Below are 27,765 nucleotides of genomic sequence, written 5' to 3' on the forward strand. Positions count from 1 at the left end.
CTGAATAATATTTCATTGTGTATATATACCTCATTTTCTATATTCATTCATCCATTGATGGGAGTTTAGGTTGATTTCATATTTTGACTACTGTGAATAGTGCTGTAATAAACATGGGAGTACAGATATCTTTCTGATTTATTAATTTCCCTTCTTTTGGATGCATACCCAGTAGTGGAATTGCTGGATCATATGGTAGTTCTGTTTTTAGTTTTTTGAGACACCTCCATGCTATTCTTCCTAGTGACTGTACTAATTTACATTCCCACCAATAGTGTGTGGGAGTTCCTTTTTCTCCATATCCTCACCAGTGTCTACTATTCCCTGTCTTTTTAATAAAAGCCATTTCAACTAGGATGAAGTCATATTGCATTGTGGTTTTGACTTGCATTTTTCTGATGACTAGTGGTGTTAAGTATTTTTTCATATACCTGTTGACCAATTGTATGTCTTCTTCTGAGAAATGTCTGTTCAGATCTTTTGACCATTTTTTGATCAAGTTGTTATTCTATGATTTTAGGTTTTTACATATTCTAGTTATTAAGCCCAGACCCAAGTTTTGAAAGAGTGTCTTGTGGACCATCAGCCTGTTAATCATTTTTAGTTTGAAACCACTGATACAAATTAAAATAGTGGCAAGATAAGGTATAATAAGGAAACCAAAATATCCTGCAAACTTGGGGCATGAGATGAGGTTCACTCTCTTTAGAAATCAAATAACATGACTTTAATTTCTCATCACACCCCTTTCTGTAATTTCTCCTTTTGTCATAGACGCATCCATCACTTACCAAGGAGCAAATCTGTTTGAGAAAGGCCGTTCTGCCAGTTCTTTAGCCCCTGCACTGGAGAGAGATCTTCAGCAGGATCTATTGAGCCTAGAGGCCATCACAGCTTTTCCTATATGTTGATCCTTACATGGCACAACCATTGTTCCTGTTGTTACCATCGACACCCAGGCACGTCAACCAAGTGCCTCCACTGCAGGCGCTAGGAGCATGTGGCTGCCTGTTATCCCAAGATTCCCATCCTGATTGTGCTTCATCTCATGCAGGAGCTAGAACTCAATCATGTTCCCCTAGAACTAGGGCAATGTAACCACTGCTACCACCAGTACTGGAGAAGGGAAGGGGGTGGAGAAGCCCACGTGAAGAGGGGACATGGTAAGTTCATTTATCTCACCCCTATGAGGCCCAGGAAATTTACCTTCAATCCTGAGTCCTAAGATAGCCCCTTTCTTCTCTGCTCTCAAAGCCTACCTGCTAGAGAAAGTTTTGCACTTTGTGCCTCCTGGACTCCTGGACCCCAATAGTCAGTCCCTCCCACCCCAATAAAAAGATCCTAAAACAGTTTACTTCTCAAGCTCTGGGAAATTTAGTATTCTCATTGGTCACTTTGCTGTAAAAGTAGAACCCCAAGTCAATGCATTTGAAAAGAAAGACCCTAGTTTAGTAGTCTAGGACTTTGTTACAGAAGGCTTATTAAAATGCAGATTCTTGGGCCCCACTGCAAGTCTACGGAATCTGAATCTGCATTTTCACAGGAGCTCTGGGCTATTTGTGTGAACATTAGAGTTTAGAAATCACTAACTTGAAGATTGTCAAGCTTCTGTCAACTAAACAATATAACTCTTTTAATAAATGAAATTTTATGCAGACTCTTGGTCTACGAAAATGGGTGATCTGGTGGGAGTGAGCCAAGCACCCCACGCTTTCAGTTTACAACCTGGAACCTCTCGGAAGAATACCTGGAACTCAAAGGGGTTTGGCTTGAAAACCACTCATCTCATTACATCTGAGAAAATGGGCTCAGAGAGGGCAGGTGACATACCCCAGGCACACAATCAATCAGTGGTAGGTGCAGCCTTTCCCAGGACCAAGTGACCTGACTTCCTGACTTCCTAAGTGAGTACCCGTTACTGGGCCAATTATAGAAACAGACTTAATTCAGGCAAGGAGAAGAGACAGCCTCCTTTATTGACTACCTATTTTTGAATCTCTTTGTGACCAGTCTACATAACATCCAATTCCCCTTTGGTCCAGGGCTCAGGTTTTCTGAGTGTTTTCAAAACATTATATTAGGGAGTTTCACTTGACTAGAGAAACGTTTGTAAAATTCTGGAAACAGGCATCACATCCCTTCACCCCATTGCATGCCTGGGCTCAATAATATCACCATGAAGACTTGAGCATCAGTCAGAGTTTCATCAACCATGGACATGTTTACCCAGGGAGGGGAGGCTCCTATTACCCCCTCAGTTTGCTTTTAGTTGACTCATTTGCCATTCACAGTGTGAGTCCAGGTGTGAAAAAATGATAGCAGCAACAAACCAGGGAAGTATCTCGGATGGGCAAGAACTGGAGTTGAGGGTTCTGAGTTACTTCTGGGAGGTGTAGAGTCAGCTGAGGTCACAGTTACCTTGGTGGGCAGGAAGGTTTAACATGGAGGCCAAGAACATCAACTTTAATGCTGAGCTTCGCTGGCTGAATCATTCTCCACTTCCACCCACCACACTTCCTCTCAACTTCCAAGACTATCTAATATTTTTTCTGGGAAGCTGACCTTGGCTTTAGCACACACGTCCCAGGTAAGAAACGAGTTACATGCACCATTGGTTCTTCAAGTCCAACACAAACTCCTTGGTAATTAAGTGAGCTCTTTATTTGTATACTCTTTCAGAGAAAGGACAGATTATTCAAGTGTTTTTGAAATGTCTCCTTAAGCATTTTACTTTCTCTCATTTCCAGATATTCTTTAGAAGCTTTTAAAAAATTATTACTTGGGAACTTTTGTTGTTGTTATTTTTCCCTGGCCTTCTCAAAAAACCTGGAGAAAACAAGAAAAAGAAATTCCAATTCCCAGACAAAAGCCTAAAGTTTCTGCCAACACAGATGGTCTGACTTAAAGAAAGTTTTTATAGGTATATATCCTTTAAAAAATGTATTTAAGTGTTTCCCATGTGAAGCAAAGAGAAAGAGGGAAACAGCTCGAAACACAGACTGCATTATCAAGTAAGAAGACCGTTCAAGCACAGCAAGGTACTAAAATAATCATGGTTCACTTGGGTTTAGGGGAGAGAGCCCTTGGGGCTGCAGAGTGTGAAGAGAGAGCCCCAGGGTTCCCAGTGTGACTTAACACACACACTTTTCTATTCACCAAGAGATGGACACTCCATTGGAAATTATGGGAACCAGCTTTAGGTAAATCCTTCCCTTGCCTCTACCATTGCCTTGAAGGTCTGCAAGAGATACACTGAGGTTGCTTTTCTGAAATCTCAGAAAAGAAACCTTCTCTTGTCTCTCCAAATTAAATCAGATGGATTGCCAACAACCTCCCCAGCCACAGCCTCCCCCTCCCACCCTCGCCTCTGGTCAAGAACATCATGTTCTGATGGCTTTGGTTTGGTCTTGACGAAGTGTCCCAACTCTGAGTGCCTTTGCCTCCATCTCCAGCAACCGGCAGATCTTTCCTCGTCCCCACTGCCCTAATGTTGGCACTTTCGTGATTCCTAACTAGTAGTTATTCAGCTGTAATTGAGGCAGGAATCAGATCCCTGCCTTATAATCAGAGGCAACCTCTTGCCTTTTGGGGCCAACTCAGTTATCATGGGCCTCTGCAAGTTGATTCAATGCCACAGGGAAAATATATCATTCTGGGTTTCAGTTTGGACATTTAATCTTCCCCTATTTTCTTCTTCAACCTTAGGCTATTATGCAAAACATGCAGGGCTCTGAGGTAAAGCAGATCTATATTTGAACCCAGTATCTACCAATATTAAACTGGAGACCCTTGAGAAAATTCCCTATGCTCCAGTTGTCATCAAGTATAAAAAAATTAAAATATCAACCTTGTAAAGATGTTGTGAGAAACAAATGAACTAATATTGTGGTATCTACATGGAAAAGCACAGAATTATTTCTATGAATATAGCCAGTTCGTCACGTTAGTTGTTCATGGCTCTCTCTTTACACTCTGCAGCTCCAAGGACTCTCTCCCCTAAACCCATGTGCTTTTTGCTGTTGCTCTTCTTTCAGTTATCTTTGGGAAGAGTGAGAAATAGCCCAAATTCAGTGAGCTTCACGCAGCCATGAAATAAGCCATTTGGGGTATACATCAGACAGGTTGGAACTGGAGTGTTTGCATACCAGAAAGTAAGGTACACTTGCAGCATTTCACAATACATCTTCGTGTGTGCCATTTCTTTTTTGCCCAGAATCCTCTTATTTCCGTGGATAAATATGCAGTGTCCACTTAATGTCGGGCACATTTCTAGGGTATGCATTTATGAGCAAGGATGTGACCTCATGGGGCTTATGTTTTATGTGTGTGTGAGGGTAGTTTCAGTCACGGAAAGACTGACAACAAGAAAACAGTCCAATAAAGGGATAATTTTGGAGTGATAAGTGTTATAAAAATAATTAAACAGAGTCATGAGGCAGAGAGTGGCTGCCTGCAAAGGTTGGTGAAACCCACTTTGAAGAGGATATTTAGAGGAAGAGACATTTCGAAATGAAGAGCTATTCTAAAACTGAGATCTCATTGCCGCAGATTGTGTGGGTATTTCTGGGAGGATCATCCCAAATAGAAGGAATAGAGAGAGCAAAAGGTGCACGCAGTAGCTTACTCCCAAGGGGGTTGCCAATGATGTCCTCCCTCCCTGCATGTCTACGCCTCCTCCCGTCTGAGAAGTATGGCTTATTTCTTCCTTTTTCTTGGAATCTGGGCTGGCTTTGGCAAATCACTTGACCATTAGAATGGGGTGAAGGGGATATTCTGGGATTGCTGAGGCTAGGTCATAAAAACTCTTGCAGCTTCTGAGTGGGGCCCTTGGAACTCACTCATGGGATGCTCCCCTTTGAATCCCAGCTGCCATGCTGTGGGAAGCCCAGCTTCATGGAGAGGCCTGGGGGAGATGCACCATGGGATGGGCCCAGCTGAGCTCCTAGCCCCCAGCCAGGATCCACTGCCAGTTATGTGAAGGGGCCAACTGGGTCGTCCAGTCCAGCCAAGCCTTCATGCCTCTGTAATCCCAGTAACTACACTGAAACTGAGACACAAACACTTTACACAAACACTACCCAAAGGATAAGGTCCATCATAAACTATTGATGGAAGCCACCAAATTTTGGGGGTGATTTGTTGTGGCTCAGTAGATCATCAGAACACACTACAGCATCTCTCTGGCCACTTAACTTTGCCAATTCCTCCTTATTTTTCAGTTCAGCTTTTACCCCCTCAGGGGGACCTTCCTGACAACCCTCACCGAAGATTCCTAGATATTCTCCTTTCTGCTTTCATAGACACTTGCTCCTTTCATTCACAGCGCTTAAAGCCATTGATAATTTGTGTTTACTTTGTGATTATTTATGATTGTCTTCCTCACTAGAATCTATGCTTAATAATAAAGACTTACGTCTTTTGTTCCCCATAATATCCCTACCACTGAGCATAGACCCTGGCACACAGAGGGGTACTCAATAAATATTTGTTTTTATAAAGGAATACAGGAATAAACGGGTTAGCTTAGGAGTTGAGATCTGGTGGTCCAATTTAGCAGATGTTGATAACAGACATTGTCCCTAAATACTAATTCTTTAGTGGCCAAATCTGAGCTGAGCTTCTATCAAAGGAAGCTTATAAGTTAAAATCTCAAGTGTCCAGGACATGTGGTGCCCAGAAAAATTGGTAAAAAATGGTGCTGTGAAGTCTCAGAGGACCAAGAGTCCCTAACTCCATGAGACGTAATTCCATTAGACTTACACCCAAATGGAATATGAGCTGCATCCTACTCCCAGGGGAGTCTGCAACTTGAGGTTTCTTTAAACACCCCTAACTTTCCATGCCAAAGCCATTAACAGCACACACACACACACACACACACACACACACGCACCTCCATGGACTCTAAAACATGGCCCAGGCAATTCCTCTTGACTAACCTCCATGCCACTCTAGCAGTTCTGCTTTCCTGCCTGCTGCGTTTATATAACAAAAATATGTTTTAAGTCTTGCTACCAGTATTATGAGCTTATTATTTATTAGGTACTATGCCAAGTGTATTACACTCATTATCTCATCTAAGCCACTCAGAAGCCTATGAGGTACAGAGTATCTCCCAATTACAGATGAGTAAATTAAGGCACAAATTGGTTAAGAAATTTCCCCAAAGCCGTGGAGCTAGTAAGTAGCAGAGCCAGTCTTAAAAACAAAACAGGCTGGGCAAGATGGCTCATCCCTCTAATCTCAGCACCTTGAGAGGCCAAGGCGGGTGGATCACCTGATGTAGGAGTTCGAGACCAGTCTGGCCAACATGGTTAAACCTTGCCTCTACTAAAAATACAAAACTTAGCCAGGTGTGATGGTGGGCGCTTGTAATCACAGCTGCTCAGGAGGCTGAGGCAGGAGAATCTCTTGAACCTGGAAGGCAGAGGATGAGGTGAGCCAAGATCATGCCACTGCCCTCCAGCCTGGGTAACACAGCGAGACTCCATCTCAAAAAATAAAAAAAGAATCTGGGGAACAAACAAAACAGACCTGAATGTCTCTAAAATGCAGGCTGTTTTCTATTCTGTCCCAATGCCTCACAAAAGAGAACATGCTTTCCTTATTATTTTGTCTCATCCAGTCTTCAAAGCCCGGCTCGGAAATATTAGTGTATAATGTGGCCCTGAACTGGACACACAACAGGACATGGCTCACGGAGATTGCCCACTGAAATTTAAGGCCAGAAAACCTCTGGCCCTAGCCATTGGACTTCCCTTCCCCACCAACGCCATCCAAAGGAAGACATCTGGATGCGCACCATGGCACGGCCGGAGAAGCAGATCCTGTGCGGCATGGTCAGGACCCTGGAGGCGAGTAGCTTTAACTGAGTGCATTGTCAAGCTGACAGCTGGGGAAGAAACTTCTGTCTCAAGAGAATTCCCCGAAGCACAGGCCACATAAAACACATCAGGTGCAAAAGGGTTTTATTCTGGGTGGGCCAGTTTTGAAACTCAAAACCGATAAACATGTCTGGGAATTTGAAAGACTGACTCAGAAACCCCCAGGTCCTTGGCTACACCATTACGTGAGGGCCGTGCATCCCACAAGCGAGTGAGCTCTCATCTCCTTTGTGCTTCCCTGACTTGGCCCCTCTCCTCCTCCCCGCCCTGTGTGATAGCTGCCTCATCAAGCGTGAATCATGAAACCACATAAACTGCAACAAGGCCATCCTCCCGCCGACTTCTGGGAACATAAACAATAATAATGTAAATACAACTTACTAAAGGCTTAAGCCAAGTGCTTAAAGGAAATCTATATTTTTTGTGTAAACCGTCTTCTGTTTACCACCGTGGAATAGTCCTTCTGCTTAACTTTGGAATCTGAGAGCAGATTGTCATGGAAGCAAAGGGTATAACCCGGGATCAGGAGATTTTAAAGGAAAGACTGTGAAAAAGCTCACTTTTAAATGCTCCTTCCCTTTTCTGCAATGTTGGCAAACAATAGTTTTTTGGGTGATACTTTATTTGGTGATTGGGCATTCAAGTGAGATATCAACATTTCTTTGGCATAGCTCTGACAGAGCCCTTTGGAGATTAAAAAAAAAAAAAAGTATGTGGGGTGCGTGTGTTCCTCTGTGTGTGTGTGTGTGTGTGTGTGTGACAGAGAGAGAGAGAAGAGAAGGTGTTAGAGAATGATTTTACTTTTGGATGGTGCTCAAACCATGGAAAAAATTTCCCACCATCCATCTCTCTACCTTTGTCTCAGAGCTGAATATTGATCCTAGGTGGTGATCTACATGGTTAGGAGATGTCAGGCAACTTGAAAATTCTTTATTGTTGCTAACCACAAATATTTGGGGTTTGTTTTATCTAGGTTGTACTGAGAACCTGCCAGGGAAAAATTCAGACATACAAATCTTTGTGTAAACTACCTTAAGAGTCTTAAGCTGACAAAAGCCAGAGCAAAGTCTGAAATTCTGTCCTCAGAGTACCCATAATTTAGGCTCTGGCTCTTCGTATAGTGTAACAGGATTCCAGCAGAGCTTGGGTTTTCCACATATGCCATGCGAGGTTTGGGCCAGAAAAGACTTACTTTGTTCTGTGGCCTTCCCAGTGTGACGCAGACACTTTTCCAATTCTTTGAAATATCTGGGAACAGGAAGGGTGATGGGGTAAATGGCCTCTAACACTTCTGAGCAATGATGCAGGAGTCTACCCACTTGGGGAGGGGGTGAGAAAAGTCTCAACATTACCTCCTTTCTCAACACTCTGGACCTTTGTTTGCTAATTTGGCCAATATCCGTTCCCCTTCTGCTGCTAAAACTTAGGCCAATCCCACTTTTACTTTCAGAAGCTTAAACCTCAACTAGAACCAGCTTGTCAAAAGGCAATTGCAGCTAAATAGCATCCAGTGTTTTTGTGCTAAAGAGACTGCTTTTGAATTTTTGGCTATTCCCTTGCCTATAATCTGAGGTACCCAATACCTTTCAACACACCCACTATTATATGCAAAGTTCATCAGAGTTCATTTCTGTTGCTTACATTCAAGTAACCCTGACTAAATCCCCCTCTACTTCCAGACTTCGTGCTAGCAGCTGAGGATTCAATGGTGAACAAAATCTTTCTTTTGATGCTGTGAAAAAGACCAAAGTTTAGCTATTCGGTTTTTAACAAATATTTTATTTGAAGTTTCTACTATGTGTGTATTGCTGGAATCCAACAGTAAATAAGTCAACACAACATCTGTCCTTATATGTCTTACTGTCTACTGGGGAGAAAAGGCATTATACAAGCAATCATGATACAACATAAGAATATTATGAGAGAGTGCTGTGGTTTGAATGTGTCTCCCCAATTTCATATGTTGAAAACTTAATCCCCAATGTGGCAGTATGGAAAGGTGAGGCCTTTAAGAGATGACTGGGTCATTAGGGCTTGGCCCTCATGAATAGACTGATTCATTCATGAATTAATAGGTTAATGGATTTATGGATTATCATGGGAGTGGGCCTGGTGGCTTTATAAGAAGGGGAAGAGAGACCTGAGCTAGCACACTCAGTTCCTTTACCATGTGAAACCCTGCACCATCTCAGGACTCTGCAAAGAGTCCCACTAGCAAGAAGGCTCTCACCAGATGCAGTCCTTCCACCTGGAACTTCTCAGCTTCCATAACTGTAAGAAATAATTTCCCTTTGTCTATAAATTACCCAGTTTCAGATATTCTGTTATAAGCAACAGAAAGCAATATAAGACAGAGGGAAAGCTCATGGTCCACATGGTCAGAGCACATCTAACAGGGCTAATCTCATCCCAGGACCAGGAAAGACCCTGGCCTTGTTGGGCTCAGATGTTCTCAGGGATAGTAAATTAATAGCTTGCTTTCTCATTGAGCTCAATGAAATTGGATAAATAGCAATATTTGCAGTAACATAGGAAAATGCTAACTAATACTGATTGCCCCTCCCTCCCGTCTTGGAAAGTGAACCTGTGGGAGAATGGGTCAAAAACATTCTGGGGTTAACCAGCTCAACTAGGCTGACTACATGAATGAGGGTACAGGAGTCTTCTCCTTTGCAACCCAAGAGAAAAGCCTTCAACAGACCAAGTGAATAAGCCCACCTGATATTTAACCCACTTGCTTTGCTGTACCCTAACTATGGAAGAGGAATTAAACAATTAACCAAAAAAAAAAAAAATAAGAAGTACTAACTTAAATAAGACATCTAATATGAGCCAGTCAAGTACTAATGTTTTCACATTATCTCTTTTAAGTCTTACAATAATGACATGAGGCAGGTGTTTTTATAATCATACTCATGCTTCACTGTTTTTAGCAAATAAAGCAGACTTTGGGAGTATAGAAAACTTTCCAAGGTCACTAGACAATAACATCAGTTTGGCTCCAAGCCCCTTGCTTATTCCACTACATCAGAGATCCTCTCAGTTAATCAGAATGTATATATAATATATAACCCTAACCCTAAGAGATGATTGGGTCATGACGGTTTGGCCTCATGATTGATTCATTCATGGATTAATGGATCAGTAGGTTAATGGATTAATGGGTTATCATGGGAGTGAGACTGGTGGCTTTATAAGAAGAAGAAGAGAGACTTGAGCTAGCACACTCAGTCCCTTTGCCATGTGATACCCCACACCATCTCAGGACTGTGCAGAGAGTCTCACTAGCAAGAAGGCTCTCACCAGATGCAGTCCCTCTAGGATTCCCCCATCTTAGGATCACTACCAACCTCTTAGGTGGTAGTGATAGAGGATCTATCCTCTTAGGCAGCAGTGGAAAAGGTAGGTAGTGGTCATAAGAGAGGGGAATCCTCCAGCCAGCTTAACCTGAGACCTGAACCAGCCTCCCAAGTGAAGCTCCCAGATTTCAAAGCAAAGCATGGGTCAGTTCTTAGGAGCCCTTGTTTTCTGGACCTGGTTTATCCCTGCCTGGTAGTAGGGAAAAAATGGAAGAGAAGGAAGGAGGGAAGGAAGGAACGAAGGAAGGAAGGAAGGAAAGAAGGAAGGAAGGAAGGAAAGAAGGAAGGAAAGAAGGAAGGAAGGAAGGAAAAAAAGATAAAAAAAGAAGAGAAGAGAAGGGCATAAAGTAATCAAGCCCATCTGGTCAGTAGCAGGTCTGTAACCCCACGGCAGTCATGCAGACTGTGCTGGCTAGCCTTTTGCATAAGGCTGTCCCTGCTGAGGTTACATCCCTCCTCACTGTGGTCTGAAGGAACCCAAGAAACACACTCATTGCCTTTTTGGTTATTTTATAAACAGTGCTTGGAAACCGCCAGTCATTATCACTCTTCTGGCCAGCAAGTCAGACTTTCCATGCCCTTGTGTACGATGCCCTGAATCTTCTCAAAGTCAGCAGCATCATTTCCCTAAACCAAGAGGATTGTTTACTTTGGCCAAAATCAGGGCAGAGTTTACATCTTAGCCTGTGCTCTTTCAGCACTCAACAAGCTTTAGGGCTGCAATCCACACATTCATCCCACCATCTGTTCCTTTATTCACACATTCGTTCACTTATGCTTATATCCTCCCAAGCCTTATCCAGGCAGCTATACTTCCATATATTCACCCATCCATTCATTGGTTTATTGATGCAGAAATCTATGCATATACTCCCTTTAAATCATTCACCCACTTATCAACTCCTCCATTTAGCCACTCACTGATTCAATAACCCACCCAGTAATTTATCCTTTCATTCATGCACAGAGGCCTCCATCCATTCATCATCCACTCATCACCCACCATTTCTGTACTCAGTCACCTAATCACTTTTTTACTCAATCATCTAACCACCTATTCACCCAATTATAGAATCACATATTATGAGCCAGGCACTGCTGTTAATGTTGGAGGAACAAGCATTAAAGACATGGCTATCCATTTTTCTATCCACCCAGCAATGTTCCATTGATTAGCATCTATTCATTTACCCACTGTGTAGAATTTTACTTCTGTGGGCACTGATTTGGGTACTAGGTGAATCCCAGGGAGGCTGGAAGAGAGACATAGAGATTAACCCTGATTCAAGTCCATGCAGAGTGCAATCAGAGTGACAGCTGGGGAAGACTTGACTAAGAGACAAAACCTAGACAAGAGACAAGTCCAGAGCTTCAGCTATCAATAAAAAGGAAGACATTTTGCAATAGGAGTATATCAATATGAAACATAAAAAGATTCATTCTGGTACCAGAGTTAGCCATAGAGTATATTAATAAATGGATTTGAGACTTCCTCTGAATCAGAAAAAAATTGAAAAGGTGTCTAGATAATTAAGACAGTTTCATTTATTCATCCATCCATCCATCAGTTCATTCATCCATCTACCTGTTCATGTATCCATATTTTATCCATTCATGCATCCATAGTTTTATTGTTTAACAATTACAGCAGGGGCTTTTAACGAGTGCTCTGATGATGGGTACAATCATCTAAATTTGATTCATCCTTGCATTCCTACTGTTTTCCTTTGCTACGGACACCTGTCAAGTGTAAACTATTTGCTAAATAAAGTAACTAATGCTCTTAATTACAGCTAGGTAAACCCAGATATGAATAAGTTCACTTTTTATATGATTGCTTAATGGCCATGTGTAGGATTTATCCTATCTATATTTGAGAAATTAACATACCAGAGGGGACCGTGACTAGTTTAGCCACGTCTAGAAGACACAGCTTTAGCTGTTTGACCAAGTGAATCCATCTCCCTCCCATTCTAACACACCACTAGAAAGGGCTAAGGCCAGATTCATGCATCAGGAGCTAATCAGTCAGATCTCAGGATTCAGTAGATCCAATTATTTTTGTTTAACACCACTTGATGAGGTCACCACAGAGACCCTTAATCAAACTGACTGAGTTTGGGATAACTGCATTTATGAGAACAGAACTCTGACTTGTTCATATAGCCGGTGCCGGTTGAGGAGGATCGCTCTGTGAGTTTGGTCGATACAGTCAACTTCTTTAGACAACTCAAACTGAAATCTTTTCATTTCTTCAAAAACAGAGTAAGTCCTTTAAACTTTAACCTAGAAGCAACACAGCATGTATGAGCAGCACGGGAGGCATGGGGGATAAAGCCAGAGGGAGGTAGGTGTTATTCCAGCATCTCACTTGGCCTTGGGCAAGTTACACTGAATATCTCTAATTCTCAGTTTCTCTATCGGTTAAATGTGAAAAACAGCCTTCTTACTTGGATGCATCCAAGTGGACAACCTGTAGGAAAAGTCTAGCTCAGAATATAAAGGAGGAACCCAGTAAATAGTAGCTTCTAATTTCTTGATTCTCTAAATAATTGCTTTATATGCCTATATCACATTCCTTGATTTAAAAATTTAAAAAAATATATCCACAACCCTTTTTATGTCTGTTTAGACTCTAGACTCTGCAAAGGGCTTCCATGTGCGCTGCTTCATCTGAGCTTCATTAGCACTGCCATTGTCGTTATTATCAAAATGATGACCATTCCCATTCTGCAGATAAGAAAATTAAGGCCCAAGTTGAATAAGGAATTTTCCCACTTTGCATCAGAGTGAGGACTCAAACCCATCATTTTCAAACTCTGAGCCCAGTTATCTTTGCGTCAACACAATGGTAAAATAGCAAACTCAACAAAACAAAGAGGGTGGAAGAGAGAAAAAGGTCCATGTATCTCTTGAGAGCGCTCCCTACTGGACCTGCTTAGGTAACAAGTGTGTGGCTTGCTGAGGAAGCCCAAACAGATGTCATGCACCTGTCATGCATGCTGACAAAATGAATCCATCTCCTCCATTTTCTAATACATCGCTGTTTCTTTTCCCATCTGTAAGCAGTCTCTTTCAGCCCTTCCGGGACCTTCTGATAGGCTGCCAGAATACAAGATGATACTATGAGCCTGAAAAGCTGTCCTGTATGCTCAGACCCCTACAAGGAGTCTATGTTTTATTTCAGGATTTTCCTGGGTGTTCTTCTATTTTCTTATTTATTTATTTGAACCACTAAATTATCTAATTAGTGACATATATCGTTGACACATGGGCTACTACGAATATTTACTGCACACTTGTTTACGCATTTATCTAAATAGGTGGCATGCCAGAGCTATGTAATAAGGAATAATGATTCTTTAGAAGAGTTACAGGAAATTATAGAAGGGGGAAAAAGTTTTGCACAGTGGGTTGCAAGTTCCAACCACATCTATCAATTCTTCCTGAGATAGAGCAATTGCATAGTAATGACAAAAAATTTATAGTAATGAATAAATCAATACTCAGCTCTGCGGCAGTTTCAGATGTTACTTTTATGGGCCCTCCCGTGTCTGTTATAGATCCCTTAGTGCTGGAGCTGAGAAAGTGTGGTGAATGCCAACAGCCACAGGGAGAAAGGGAGCTGCTCAGGCTCCTGAGAAGACCATGATCCATCACCATCGCCTCTCAAGCAGATCCATTTATATCTCTGAGCCCTAAAACTTAGCAGCTTACAGTGATCAATGACACAGCCGACAAGTGTTTGTTTTAAGAATGGAACTGTCACTTCATGTTGAGCAAAGTGGAAATGCATAAATAAATAAACAAATAAATAAATAGGTAAGAGGAAGAGAGTGTTGGGGGAAATGGAGGAAATGGCAATGTAGAAAGAGGGTTTCAGCTCAAAGTGGTGTCTTCAAAAGCTTTTTTCATTTAGCAAGTATGTATTGAGTGTCAACTGTGTACCAGGCACAGTTCTAGGCAGGGGTTGGCAAATATTTTCCGTAAGGGGCCAGAAAGTAAATATTGTAGGCTTCGCAAGCTGTATGGTCTCTGCTGTCACTACACAACTCAGTGGCTATAGCACAAAAATGGCCATAGACAGTATATCAATGAACAGGTGTGAGTATGATCCAATTAAACTTTATTTGCAAAACAGGTGGTGGGCTGGATTTGGACCACCAGCCACTATATAGAGGATATAGTGCCCCATGTCCCAAAGGACATGGAATGTGTGGCAGTGGACTATTGGATGATTTGGTGGGGGCTGAGGCATGGTTTAAAAAAAAGTAGAATCACACAAGAAGATTTAACTTTCATTATAAATCTTTTATAATCTTCTGATGACACGAAGGAAATAGCCTCCATTGGGTGTTTGTCTTTACTCTCTCTCTAATGTTTGCAAATCTCTTTTTCAACACAAAGAGAGGTCCAAGGTTTATATACTGGGCAAGCAATGGTTTCTAGAGAGATTCTTTAATATTGTTTGGCTTTGGCTGAGTTTCTATTTACTTGTTTCTGTTTACCATTTATAAAGGGAGAATGGCCTAGAAGAGGATTTCCTAACCTCGGCACTGTTGACATTTGGGCTGGATCATTCTTTGTGGTAGGGAGCTATCCTGTGCATTGTAAGATAATTGTTAGCATTCCTGGTTCCTACCCACGAGATGCCAGTAACACATTCCCCAATCAGGACAATCCCAGATGTCTTCAGATTATTGCCAAATGTTCCCTGGCAAGACTGCCCCTGGTTAAAAACCTCTAGCCTAGGGGCGAAGTGTGCAGGTGCTAGAACCACAGAGCTTGTAGCCAACTACTTCTTTGGTGACATTGAGCAACTATTTAATTTTCCATGCTTTATTCTTATCATCTGTAAAATGAGTATGATGATGATTATAGCTCCAACCTCATAGAGTTTTTGTGGGGATTAGATTAATTAATTCATGCACAACAATTAGGAGAGCATTTACCCTAGGGAAAGCATGCAACAAATATTAGACATGGTTATTAGTCACAGTAATGTTTCTGCCTTAAATATATTTGTTTGATGAGTTACTTATTCAAGTGAGCCAGTTTAAAGAAAATATTATTAAATAAATAACACATAAGGTTGTATAAAGATCTGCCACAACATACAAAGATGTTTTGTAAGTGAGTTTAAGTTAGGAAACTGACATATTCAAAGAGTGATATTTGGGCCCGTAGACACATTCTGGGTTTTAATCTTTGCTCTATTATTCAGAAGATGTGTGAGTTTGGATCAGCTACTGAACTTTTTTGACCTTCAGTTTTCTCACTGTGAAGAAACTCATACCTCCTAAGAGAGATGTAATCAAGCAAAATCAAGATAATGTCTTCAGGTGTTACTGAACACAAAGCACATACTCAATAGACATTACTTCTAACCCTCCCTTTGTGTTGTATAATGAATCACCGAAAAACTTAGTGAATTAACAGTCACTCATTTGCTCACAATTCCATGCATTGGCAATTTGGACTGAGCTCGGCAGGGTGAATCTTCTGCTGATCTCCAGTGGGGTCATGTATATGATGGCAGTCTGCTAGTGACTTAATAGGGACTGGAGGATCCAAGATGGCAAATGTCTGGGTGACAGTGCTGGCTGTCGACTGGGCCTCCCAATCTATATGGCTCTCATCTTCCAAAAGACTAGCCTGAACTTTCATGTGTAGGCAGCCATGATCCAGGCAGCCATGATCCAAGCAAGAGCAAAAACTGCAAGGTCTGTTAAGGCTGTGACTCAGAAATCACACCATGTCACTTTTGCCACATTTTCTTAGTCAAAACAAGTCACAAGGTTAGCTCAATTCAAAGCATGGGAAAGTAAACTCTACTTCTTGATGGAAGGAGTAGCAAAATCACATAGCAAGGGAGCACGTGTTTGAGGAGGTGTGATTCACTGGGGCCAGTTTTGTAACAAGTGAACACATTGTCTGCTAGAGTAGAAATCCACAACATCCTCCCCCTTTATTTTCCATAAACACTCTTGTTGGATGTCATTCACATGACTAATATGCATGCATGGCAGTGTCCAGATGTTCATGACACCCCTCCAAATTGCATGGGAAGTACAAAATACCACAAAAACTCACAATCACCACAACTATTAATGGCACCTCAATTTAAGGTCACTCATTGCCATTTGCATTATTATTACGAGAAACTGTGGAATCTGTATTATTTTCCACCCTATTCTAACTCCATCTCCTCTCTCACATTCAAGAATAAATGGGCAACGTGAGCCAGACCCTGTGAGATTATTATAAAGATTAACTGTAAATCTGTTTGTCTTAAAAAAAAAAAAACTCACTTACGTCAAATGTTAACACCTCATTATCATAAAATTGCATAGGCAGACCTCAAAACCGATCAAAAGAGGGTCATTGCAATTGGGTGGGATTCACTAGTTCACTTTACCAAGTTATTCAAGTTGGGAATTCATTCCTACCTCCCTTTTTCATTTTTTTTTTTAGTAGCCACTGTCTAAAAATAAGAAGTCAATGTTTTCTTGTTGTATTTTCTTCCTCTATGCAATGACCTTTTAGTGATTTTCCTCCAGCACACTTCAGCTATCCTCCTCCAAAGATGCACTGTAACCTTGTAGATTATCAATAGCCACACCACTTCCAATATCTAGGTGTCAAACATCAGACGTTCTGGCCACAGGAAGATCACATTCTCTACACACTAACACAGGCAGGGCTTATGTCCCTTTAGAGACTCCAGACCCAGGCTCATATGCTATCACACCCCCTTTACTTCAGTTTGGATTCCACAGTTCATCCTTACAAGAATTTCGTCTCCTAACCTCAGCTTCCTCTCCCTCTGTCACTGCTATTGTAAATCGCATCCCCCTTGAAGCTCATTTCTCTTCTTGCTTCATGCCCGTACCTGAGCATCAGAATGTGGCTAGAGAAAAATTTACAACCATGTTTATCAGCCTCACTTTAGATTTATGGTCACATGTCTTAAGTGGACCTCCAGCACTACCTGAACAGCTAACCACAGTTAGCTGTTCAATACCTCCTCCCACTGATCCAGATGACTGTTGACACTTCATTCTTATTCCTCAAACAGTCAATGCTCATTCTCAACAGATGAACATGATAAGCACCTTATTCGGAAAATAGAAACAACCAGAAGAGCATTTTCTCTTTTCTACCTTCATCTCTACACATAGACGCAATCTTCTCTTCTTTCCTATTATGATGCCTCCAATATCCCTGCTGCTACCTGAACCCACCCTCTATCATCCTTCCAGGGACTTTACTCCTGCAGTTACTGCTCTCCATCCTGCTTCAGCAACCTAGTGAGTGATTCCCACCAACATTCGAACACGCCAAAAGGTCTCCCACCTACAAAGAAACAAAGAAACTTGCCCTTGATTTCACAACTTTTCCTAGTAGCTCCTCCCATTTCTTTATCACCTTTTTCTGGAGGAACACATCAGAATGTCATTCCAGAATCCCTCAGCACACTTCCAAACCTTCCTCTGTACTGCTTAGCTAAAACGGTTATTGTTAAATTTTCTAATCACCTTCATCAATTCAATGCCTGCATCTTAGGCTGCGTTATCTTTGTATTCTAGTGTCATGTGGCACACGTAGTTAGGTTACTTCTTCTTATTGGAATCTTTTATGATCTTAGCTTTTCAATCACAATACTTCCCTGGTTTTCCTCCCTTATCTCTGGCCAGTTCAATTCTTTGTCTTGTCTCAATCTTTAATGTTGGTTCATCCAAAGATTTTGGCCTTAGTCCTCTTTTCTTCCATATTTACAACTCATTCTCTAAGTGACCTCATACGGTTTCTTAGTTTTAAATACCATCTAATTGCTGATGATTTCCAAATTTATATCTTGGTATATCTAGCTCTGATGTCTCCCTAAAACTCCAGACTCATATGTTCATCTACATACTTGATATCTTCACTCAGATGCCAAGTAAGCATCTCAAATGTTAGAGATGCAAAATAGAATTTTTGATTTCTCACCTCAAACTCATTTCTTCCCCATTTAGTAAATAGCACTGCCATATTCTCAGTTGCTCCAAGCAAAAATTAAGATATCCTTGAATTTCCAGCTTCCTCTGCCTGAAATTATCTCCCTCAAAACCTTCCAATGACTCATTCACTCACTTTAATTCATTTCTTAACCCAAATATTACCTCTTTAGAGTAGCATCCCAGACTATGCTACCTAAAGCCAACCTGTCACTCACCATCCTCATTCCTTGCTTTGTTTTTCTTTAAAGAACTCTGTATTACCTGAAATTTTATTATATACGTATTTGTCTAGTTACTCACTGTCTGTATCTGACTAGAATATAATTTTCATGAAATCAAGGACCTTGTCTATCTTCTTGTCTGTTCAGCACACTGTATGCATTAAATAAACATTTGTTGAATAAAGGATTGATATTACTGGTAAAAAACAGTAACAGTGAGAATGTTCTCAGCACTTTGACTTTTTCGCATTCATATTAAATGCAATCATTTGGCTTAAATAAGAAAGGACACGTGAGAAATATCAGCTTGTGTGGACATCAACATTTTATTTAATTTCTTTATTCACTGCCTTTTCCCCCTTCAGATTTAGATGGCCTTTAGAGAAATGGAGGGGTAGAAACATGCAATGTCACAATATAAACTAAATCAGTAGCTTGCACTTCTTGTCTCTGGGCATTGCCTATAAGCTGCCTATACTCACATCAGACACATCAGCATTTGGAAGTACTCACTGATGCCTTCTCTTATATATAGACATATAAACTGTGTATAAATAGATTTATTTGACATGAACATTAAGGGCTATCAGTTTGTAGTGTGCAACTCATCCCAGGGACTAATGTCTGCCCAAAGAAAGATTTCCAATGCTGATCTGGCTTGTGTAACTCAGAGAAAGATTCTGGAATGGTATTTGGACATGTTTTCCTATAAAATTACCATTGGCTTTCATATGGAAAGACTATTTAGATGTGACGTCTAAGTTTTATTATTAATTATTCAAGGAGGGCTACTCTTTGGGGTCAGGCCTGCTTGAGATGGAAGACTAAGGGAAAAAGTTGCCTTAGCAATATGGCGACATCCTAGCAAGCAAACTTTTTTTGCTCACTTGGTTCTAGCCTCTTATCACAATAACAACATTCAGTGATGGACGTGCACTCAAATATGCCCTCATGATTTTTTTTGGATGTTATAGCTTGCTTGGGTTAGCCTCTTGTCCTATTGAATCAGACATTCACCAGGCTATGTGCTTGGAAGAGCCACGTCTAATGGCCAAGAGATAAGCTCATTTTCCTCTACACTATCCTGAATGGCTGTGGAGTCTTCGGTGCTCTCCCCAAATATTTCTTGTGCCCTGTCTTCTAGACACATGGAAAAATTATATTTCTTCACTCTCTTTGGAGATAGCTATGAACATGTGACTTGCTTTGGCCAATGAGCTGTGAGTAAAGCCTTCATCAAGAAGTGACACCCATCACTTTGGGTGACTTTAAAAGCCAGTGTGCAATTTGATGTTTTTTCCCTATATTAGTTCATTTTCATACTGCTATGAAGAAATATGCAAGACTGGGTAGTTAATAAAGAAAAACAGGTTTAATGGACTCACAGTTTCACATGGCTGGGGAGGTCTCGCAATCATGGCAGAGGGTGAAGGAGGAGCAAATGCATGTTTTACATGTCAGCAGGCAAGAGAACTTGTGTAGTGGAACTCCCTTATATAAAACCATCAGATCTTGTGAGACTTATTTACTATCATGAGAATAGCACTGGAAAGACCCACCCCCATGATTAAATTACCTCCCACTGGTTCCCTCCTACAACATGTTGGAATTATGGGAGCTACAATTCAAGATGAGATTTGGGTGGTGACACAGCCAAACCATATTACTCCCTATGCCAAGGTGATTGTAGAAACATATACTGAGAGAAAGCCCCCTTTGGCCTAGGGCTTTTATGTGGCCCTGATGATTAGAGACTCCCTGTAGGCCCTTGCTGGAGATGTAGCACAGGTAGGAAAAGAGAGAGAAAGAGAGAGAGAGAGAGAGAGATTGATTTAGATTAGGTTAAGCCACTGAGAGTTTGGGGAAATGTTTCTTTGTACCGCATAACTTTGCCCATTCTGACTGCTATAAACCTCCTTTTATGGCTGAGGATTCAAGGAAGGGCTGGTAACTATCTAAGCTTTGGCATTAATAATTCAGTCCTGACCATCCTGGCCAACATGGTGAAACCCCATCTCTACTAAAAATACAAAAATTAGCTGGGTATGGTGGTGCACACCTGTAATACCAGCTATTTGGGAGGCTGAGGCAGGAGAATGGCTTGAGCCAGGGAGACGGAGATTGCCGTGAGCCAAATGGTGCCACTGCACTCCAGCCTGGCAAGTTTTAGTGTATCTCAAAGCATGAGTGAGACTCCATCTCAAACTAATAATAATAATGATAATAATAATATGTGTCCTGGAGAATTCTTGACAAAACGGGGTCTATGATGAGGTTGGAGGAGGTGGGTGCTGAGACAGTCAGTATGAGAAACCCTGCACAGACTGAGTCATCAGGAAACACTTCCAGAATCTGTCCAGCCTCCACCCTCATCAGAAACCAAGTGTCCCACAGAAGTCAGTGTCTCATCCTCCAGCTCCTTGAAGTTCCAGCCAATCAGGGCACAAAGACCCCCACGATCAGGCTGGTTTCAGAGTCCAGAGAAGACAATACGCAGAGTAGAAAAGAGCAGACTGGGCCACCTAGTAGAAAAGAGCCCAGACCACAGGGCTCCCAAGGGCCCTATAGGCTCCAACACAGGGAGGACAGAGGTCCCTGAGCCTTCATCCGTGGTCAAGCTTTGACATTGAACAGATTTCAGTCTGAATCCTGGTTCCTCTGGTTGTGTGGCTTTGGGCAATTTATGTCATCTTGTTGAGCTTTGATTTCTTCAGCTATGGAACGAAGACTTTGTAGCTAAAACAGGTAATGTGAGATTTTGTGAGATGCCAAGAATAAAGAGCCCCATTCTGTACCTGCAACAGAGCAGAGAAAACCCACAAAACTGCCATCTTACAGAGCAAAAATGATCAACTTCTTTCATATGGTTCAACATACATGCAAGCATCAGTTATCAGAAGCGTTTTTCACTCCTGGATAAATTCTGATAATTCAGGAAGGACTGTCCATGGCTGTTATTTGTTTCTCCTCAGACTTTGCAAACCAGAGCATGTCGAAATGCTTCCCCTTCATCGGGATCCCCTAAATGCACTATACATACCAGGCTACCCTTCTCTGAGCTCTGCCACCAAATCTGTGACTCCCCTGACGACACAGGGCTGACCTTGGCCATGGCCTTTTCTGGAGTACAGATCAGCACCTGCCCGCAGCTTTGCATTCTTTACCTCTGTCTGATGGCATTCGTTATGGCCCCAGGTAGACTGAAATAATTCCATCATAAAGATATCAAGAGTTTTCTCAGAAATATTTGCTCTAAGAGTTCTAAAATTTATTTTTTTCTATGACTGAGAGATAAAAATAAAGCATATGGGAGAACCATAAAAAAAAGAAGGCACTAATTTTTCTATACTGCCTGCTGGACAAGCTAAAGACATAGCCCTTCCCATTATCATATCTTCCAACTTCCAACCTGAAAGATTACAATGAAGTGGTAATGAATGCAGTACAGTTCAATAAACCATTGGACTATATCCCATCTCCATGCATTTGTTCCTGCCACTCCCTGGACCTGGAATGATTTTCCTATCCTCTCCTCTCCTTCCCTCTTTCCCATATTGCAGCTCATGCTTTGAGATACACTAAAACTGGCCAGGTGGCTCACATCTGTAATCCCAGCACTTTGGGAGGCTGAGGCAAGAGGATCGCGTAAGGCCAAGAGTTTGAGACCAGACTGACAACATAGCAAGATCTTGTCTCTACTAAAAATTCAAAAAAAAAAAAAAAAAATTAGCTGGCTGTGGTGGTGCATGCCTTTAGTCCCAGCTACTCGGGGAGCTGAGGCTGAAGGATCACTTGAGTCTGGGAGGTCAAAGCTGCAGTGAACCCAGACCATACCACTGAACTCTAGCATGGGCAACATAGTAAGACCCTGTCTCAAATAATAATAATAATAATAATATTATAATAAGATACACTAAAACTATGTACTTCATGAGAGAAGAAAACAAACCTTTTTTGTTCATTGCTGTACTTCTAAAAAGGCACCTGCATTTAGCAGATACTGTTGAACTAATAACTCAGTGAATGAATGAATGAAAACACTGAGACCAGAACCAAGTGTTTCAAAAGGACTGGCCTGAACACCTGCACTGCTGGTGGGACTCCCCTCTTATATTCTCCTATGGCAACTCCTTACCTGTCTCAATCTTTGCATTGACAACACTGTGTCACAATCTTCTGGTGCCCAGAACCAGAGTGTGTGTCTTATTTCCTGAGTAAGGACTCAGGGTCTGGCTTGTAAATTGCTCTATAAACACATCCCTGAATGTTTTCCTTTTCCTCTTTCTTCCTTGACCCTCTGAGAAGTCCTGAACACCTTCAGCCTCAGACTGGGAGAACAGAACTCCCAGACTCCAACAGGAACATGAGTTTCATTCCAGGAACTATCCTGGGGGAAGGGGCTGGTGCCCTTCACAATCCATGCAGAGAGCTACGAATTGCGTCTAAGCAAAATGGTAAACGGGAAATATAGGTCTTCAAACCAGTGATTTATTCTGTATCAGAAACGCATTTACCTGGCCTATTTTGCTGAACAGAAAAACCTCAGGTTCACTTAGTAAAACTCAATCTGAATATTTCTATCCTTTATTTCCATACAGATTAGCTTCATATGGCCTCGAGTATAAACACCACAGATTGGCTCGTGGGTTCTATGGGGAGAAAGAGGCGGCAGCGTCAGGAGGAGATCATCACTATTTTAAGTTTCTTCATGGTTCAGCAGGCGGCTGCTAAGGGTTCTAAAGGAGCAAACAAAATGAGAAAAGTTTATTGATTAGTTTACAAATAACTGTTGTGTAAGAAAAGAAACTGAATGGCATGCTGGTTTACTGGTGGCGCGCTTTTTCAGGCCCCTTTCATTCTGTGGCCTCAGGAGCCAGCCTCAAGAGGAAAATGAAAGAAGCAAAGCAAATTCTTTGGATAAAGAAGAGTTTGCACCAGGTTAAAAAAATAAATAAGAGGAACCGTTTATTTATCGTTGATTTGGAAATAGACCAATACATTCCTACTCTTCTTCATCTCTTCATGAAAAAAAAAATCTCTTTAAAAAACTGTTTTCTCCCCTGGTCAACACAATAATGCTTTAGACATTGGATTCCATGACACAGGTAACAAGCTTTGATATGGCCCCAGCCACTTACAAGTCGTTCACTGAGCAGTGTTTAGAAAAGGAGCAAAAGCATCAAATCTGTGCTTCTTCCTGGACTTCTATCTGAAAGATCCTGACCTAGAGGGAGAAAGGTCACTGCAGGTGAGGTAGTTGTACCCGGAAAAAACAAACAGGGGAACAACTACAGGACTTGCACCCCAGCTCTGCCCTGCTTCCTCTTTATGGGACCTTGGCTGATTATTTCACTTCTCTAAGGTGAACCCCCTCTTTCTGGGGAAGGTTTGTTGGCGGGGGGAGTTCACCAAAATGGGGGGTACAAAAGCCTAGGATGCAGTAAGCACTTGAGCAATGCCACAGTTAACCACTCTGACCATCAGTTAAGTGAAACGTCTAGTGTGATACAGGGAGTGGTGAGACAGGGGCTGAGATGGGAGCTGGGCAGACAGTGAGGGGCCTTCTGAACCCTGCCAAGGAGTTTGTCCTGGCGTCCACAGACTTGCATACAAAATAAGCAAAAAAAAAAAAAAAAAGAAAGAAAACAAAGTGAGATGATTTAAAGGAAAATATTAAGTAATTGTTTAGGAGCAGAACCAATAAACTAAAAATTACAAGGGAAACAATAGCATGACAAAAGCTTGGTAAAGACCAGGATTGAAGATGAAGCCTGAATTACAAGCCATGTTCCTATAAATGGAAAGGCTGCAACTGTGTATCAAATCCTTGTGTTCCTCATCCTCTCCCTCCCTGAAACTGCCTATTCCAACCAATAACCAAAGAACCTAGTGCAGCCAAGGAGTGATAGGAACACAGCAAAAAGCAGCAGGAACCCAGACGTCTGGCCAGAGAGGTGGCCTCATGCCCCACGGCTGGGCAGGGGAGAGTGTGGACAAAAGGTGCTAGAATTCCTCTTCTAGGCAATAGTTATACCATAAAAACAAGGCTCTCTAGTACCAAACCAGACGCTGGCTTTGGAGGATTACAAACTTGAATTTGAGTCATTTAGTACCACAAGGCTGCCTGGATGAGGGCATGAAAACAGACCACTCTGACACAAAGACAAAGATATTTCCTCTAGGAGAAGGCCATGTGTTCACAGACACAGGGATTTGTCCTAGACCGTGTAGCAGAGGAAGGCTTAATGTTTGAATGAAGAGAGGATGATGCAGCAGAGTATCAGAAAGACCTGAGTTCTAATGTCAGTTCTCTCTATATATTGCAAAAATAAGTGACTTTGAATCTTCATGGCAATGCTGGGAGGCAGAATTTATATTTTATCAACATTTTACAGATGGATAAAGAAGCAAAATACTGTAAGTAGTAGAATTGGCATGTATGATATTTACATATGTAAACACAGCCCTGTTGACATTCAGGAAGGCTTGGAGGTCCACAACAGTGTTTGAGTTGAGAACGCAAATGGATTTGTTCTTTCGTAATGACATGTATATTCCATGGTGCAGAATATATACGATGTGTGTTATGTGCCAGACACCATCCTGAAGAACATGATGATATCACCAATACGAAATCCCCGCCTTCACGAAGCGTATATTCTAGGGCCATGTCCAAAGGCTCAACGTGAAAAAGAACAGAAGGTTAGTCGGGAGGCTGGAACCCAGCCAATGGGAGAGTTGTTGTTGATGAAGGCAGAGATAGGCAGGGGCTTCAGGCTTGAAGGAAAAGGTAAGGAGTTTGGATTTTATTTAGAAAAGAGAAGCGTAGGAAGCCTCCGAGGAAAGGAAAGTCATGCTCTGATGGGTTTTCTGGCTGCTTGTATAAAACAAACAAACAAAAAATGTGGGGAGGGGGCAGCATGGAACAGGAGTATCAGTAAGGAGCTTTGAAGTGCCGCATCCAGGAAATAATATCTTAGGTTGGGATGGTTACAACAAAAACTTTCAGGACAGGCTTCTTTTAAGAACCAGAGAGTAAATATTTTGGGGAAAATCAAGGCCAAAAAGCAGCCTCAAGACTATGAGGTACATATTTATATAATCATTTCAAACCATTTGGTTAATAGTAAATAAATAAATGTCATTCTTAGATCAAGGGCCATTAAGAAAGGGCCAAAAGAAAAAGCAAGCAGGCAACTGGCTGCATTTGGCCCACTGGCTTTAGTTTGCAACCCCTGGTTAGGGATCAAGAGGAGAAGAGATGGGGCCTTGGAAAATGAATATGGCAATTGTGTGCATGGTAGATCAGGGCTTGGAAAGAACATCATACCTCACGATAGCTGGACTGTGTTTTTAGAAGTCCTTGTAGCTTAGCAGGACCAGAGGGTTAACTGGATTGATGTAGCAGAATATGAGTATTTGGTTCTGGCCACTCTCTTCTATCTGGAGCCACCATTTGACGTAAAATAGATTTCTGAAGATTGCATGGGAAGTGAGAGACTCTCCCTTTATATCTTTGGGCATGGAGCCGTAGCCCCGTTGGCATTCAGGGAGGTTTGGAGTTCCAAAATGGTGTTTGGGTTGAGAATGCAAATGGATTTGTTCTTCGGTTATGACATGTACATTCCATGACCCGGAAAAACCCAGCAAATTGACATTTATTGAAAGGGTGGGGAGAGGATGGAAGGAAGTGTGTACCCGTTCTATTGCCATCTGATTTATCTACTGTGAGGTCAAAAGATCTGTAACTACCACAAGTAAAAGCTGTTGACTGGCTAGATCAGCAATAAGGAAATTAATCAGAGTTCTCCAAACAGAAATATCTAATCCATAGGGATTGATATATCACATCATCCACACCCCTCTAATTTTTCTTCTAAAGTACACTGGACTAAAGTTACGCATTAGCTACCCTTTGTATGTTGTTCACCATTTGCACATAAGAAGAATGTGGTACATCAATATAAAACGCTGGCCACAGAGTCTCCTTCAACTTTAATCTGAGTTTACTATATATTATATTATACTATATTACTAGTATTCATTATTTTAAAACATATGTTATATGTTGTATATCACTTTTACACTATATATTCATATATATTCTAAATATGTATATATATTTATTGTTTATAATATATGTGTATATACACACATATGTTTATGTTATAAAGACATGTTAAGTACAGAAAGTTTTGAAAATTTAATTAAGATGGAAAATGTTCACTGAATTCCCATAACCACTGGTAATATTATGTTTCATTCTAGTCTTTTACAGTTGGATTTTTTTCCCAGAGTAGAGAGACCTTTTGTTGTTGTTGATGTAGCTTTGACCCTAAGGCTTTAAAAATTTTGTTTTCATTTGAACCAACTTTATCATTTAACCCAGCATGTTAGCACTAGCATCTTCTATAGTATGGAGGACTTCAAAAGCTTTTTCAATAGCTGAATGCTCAGTACATTTACCATTTATAGACGAAACCAAATTGCATAGTTGGATTTGAAAAGTGCTTTCTGTATTCCCTTATTATAACTAATAATTTAGAAAACATTTATCTCTTCATAACTATCTTTTCTATTTCAGATTGTGTCTTTAGCTTAAACCTAGAAGGTCCAATGTCACAAGTCTTTTAAGCCCAACTTCATGACAGAAAGCTTCCACTGATTTTTGCCACACTCATCATCTGCAGGTATCCATCCCTGTCTACCTTCACAATCCTGGAATATGCATATGTTGAAGGAAGAATGCTATTAATTTCATCAGTGTAAAATTTTTATCCCTCGTTTGTTAAATAAATGTATTTCTTCTACTGAATTGCTTTTTAAATTGACTTTGCTTTTTTTTACATAGCTCTTAAAAAGGAGACTTATTGCTTTTTCATATCTCCAATGTTTGGGTGCTGATTAATCTGTATCTCTAAAAGTTAAAGTAAGTTACCCACAGGTTTTCTCTAGTCCCGAAAAGCAATTTATCTGCCTGTTTCAAATTATAACCACATCAGTGATGATGATGATGATGATGATGATATTGTCCTTGGGCATATGTGAAAGAAGTGACCCGTGAGAAGTGGGGCCAACTTGTTTTGGAGATTCCGGGACTTGTCTTTGGGCAAGTCTCCTTCCTAACACCCCCTTCCCCAGTCTATGGGGACAGATTCAGGCTTGTGTGGCATTTGAATACTCTTGATCTGCCCTTATGTAATAAGTGTGACTCATGTCCCAGTATGAGTCACCCAATCCCTCGCCCGGGGCATCTCCGCCAGGCTGTAGAGTTTCCCACCTGCCCTGATCCCTGTCT

At 41.3% G+C, this 27,765-nt stretch overlaps 1 long non-coding RNA gene across 1 annotated transcript in view; it reads left to right on the forward strand.

Annotated features, from left to right (window-relative positions):
* Positions 1-23,419, forward strand: part of LOC114674428 (uncharacterized) — a 253,722-nt gene extending 230,303 nt beyond the window's left edge. Inside the window, exon 5 of the long non-coding RNA XR_013412216.1 lies at positions 23,066-23,419. This is a non-coding gene — a long non-coding RNA (uncharacterized LOC114674428). The remainder of the gene's footprint in view (positions 1-23,065) is intronic.
* Positions 23,420-27,765: the final 4,346 nt, after the last annotated feature.

Source organism: Macaca mulatta, chromosome 20, assembly GCF_049350105.2.
Source record: "Macaca mulatta isolate MMU2019108-1 chromosome 20, T2T-MMU8v2.0, whole genome shotgun sequence".
NCBI classification, from domain to species: domain Eukaryota; kingdom Metazoa; phylum Chordata; class Mammalia; order Primates; family Cercopithecidae; genus Macaca; species Macaca mulatta.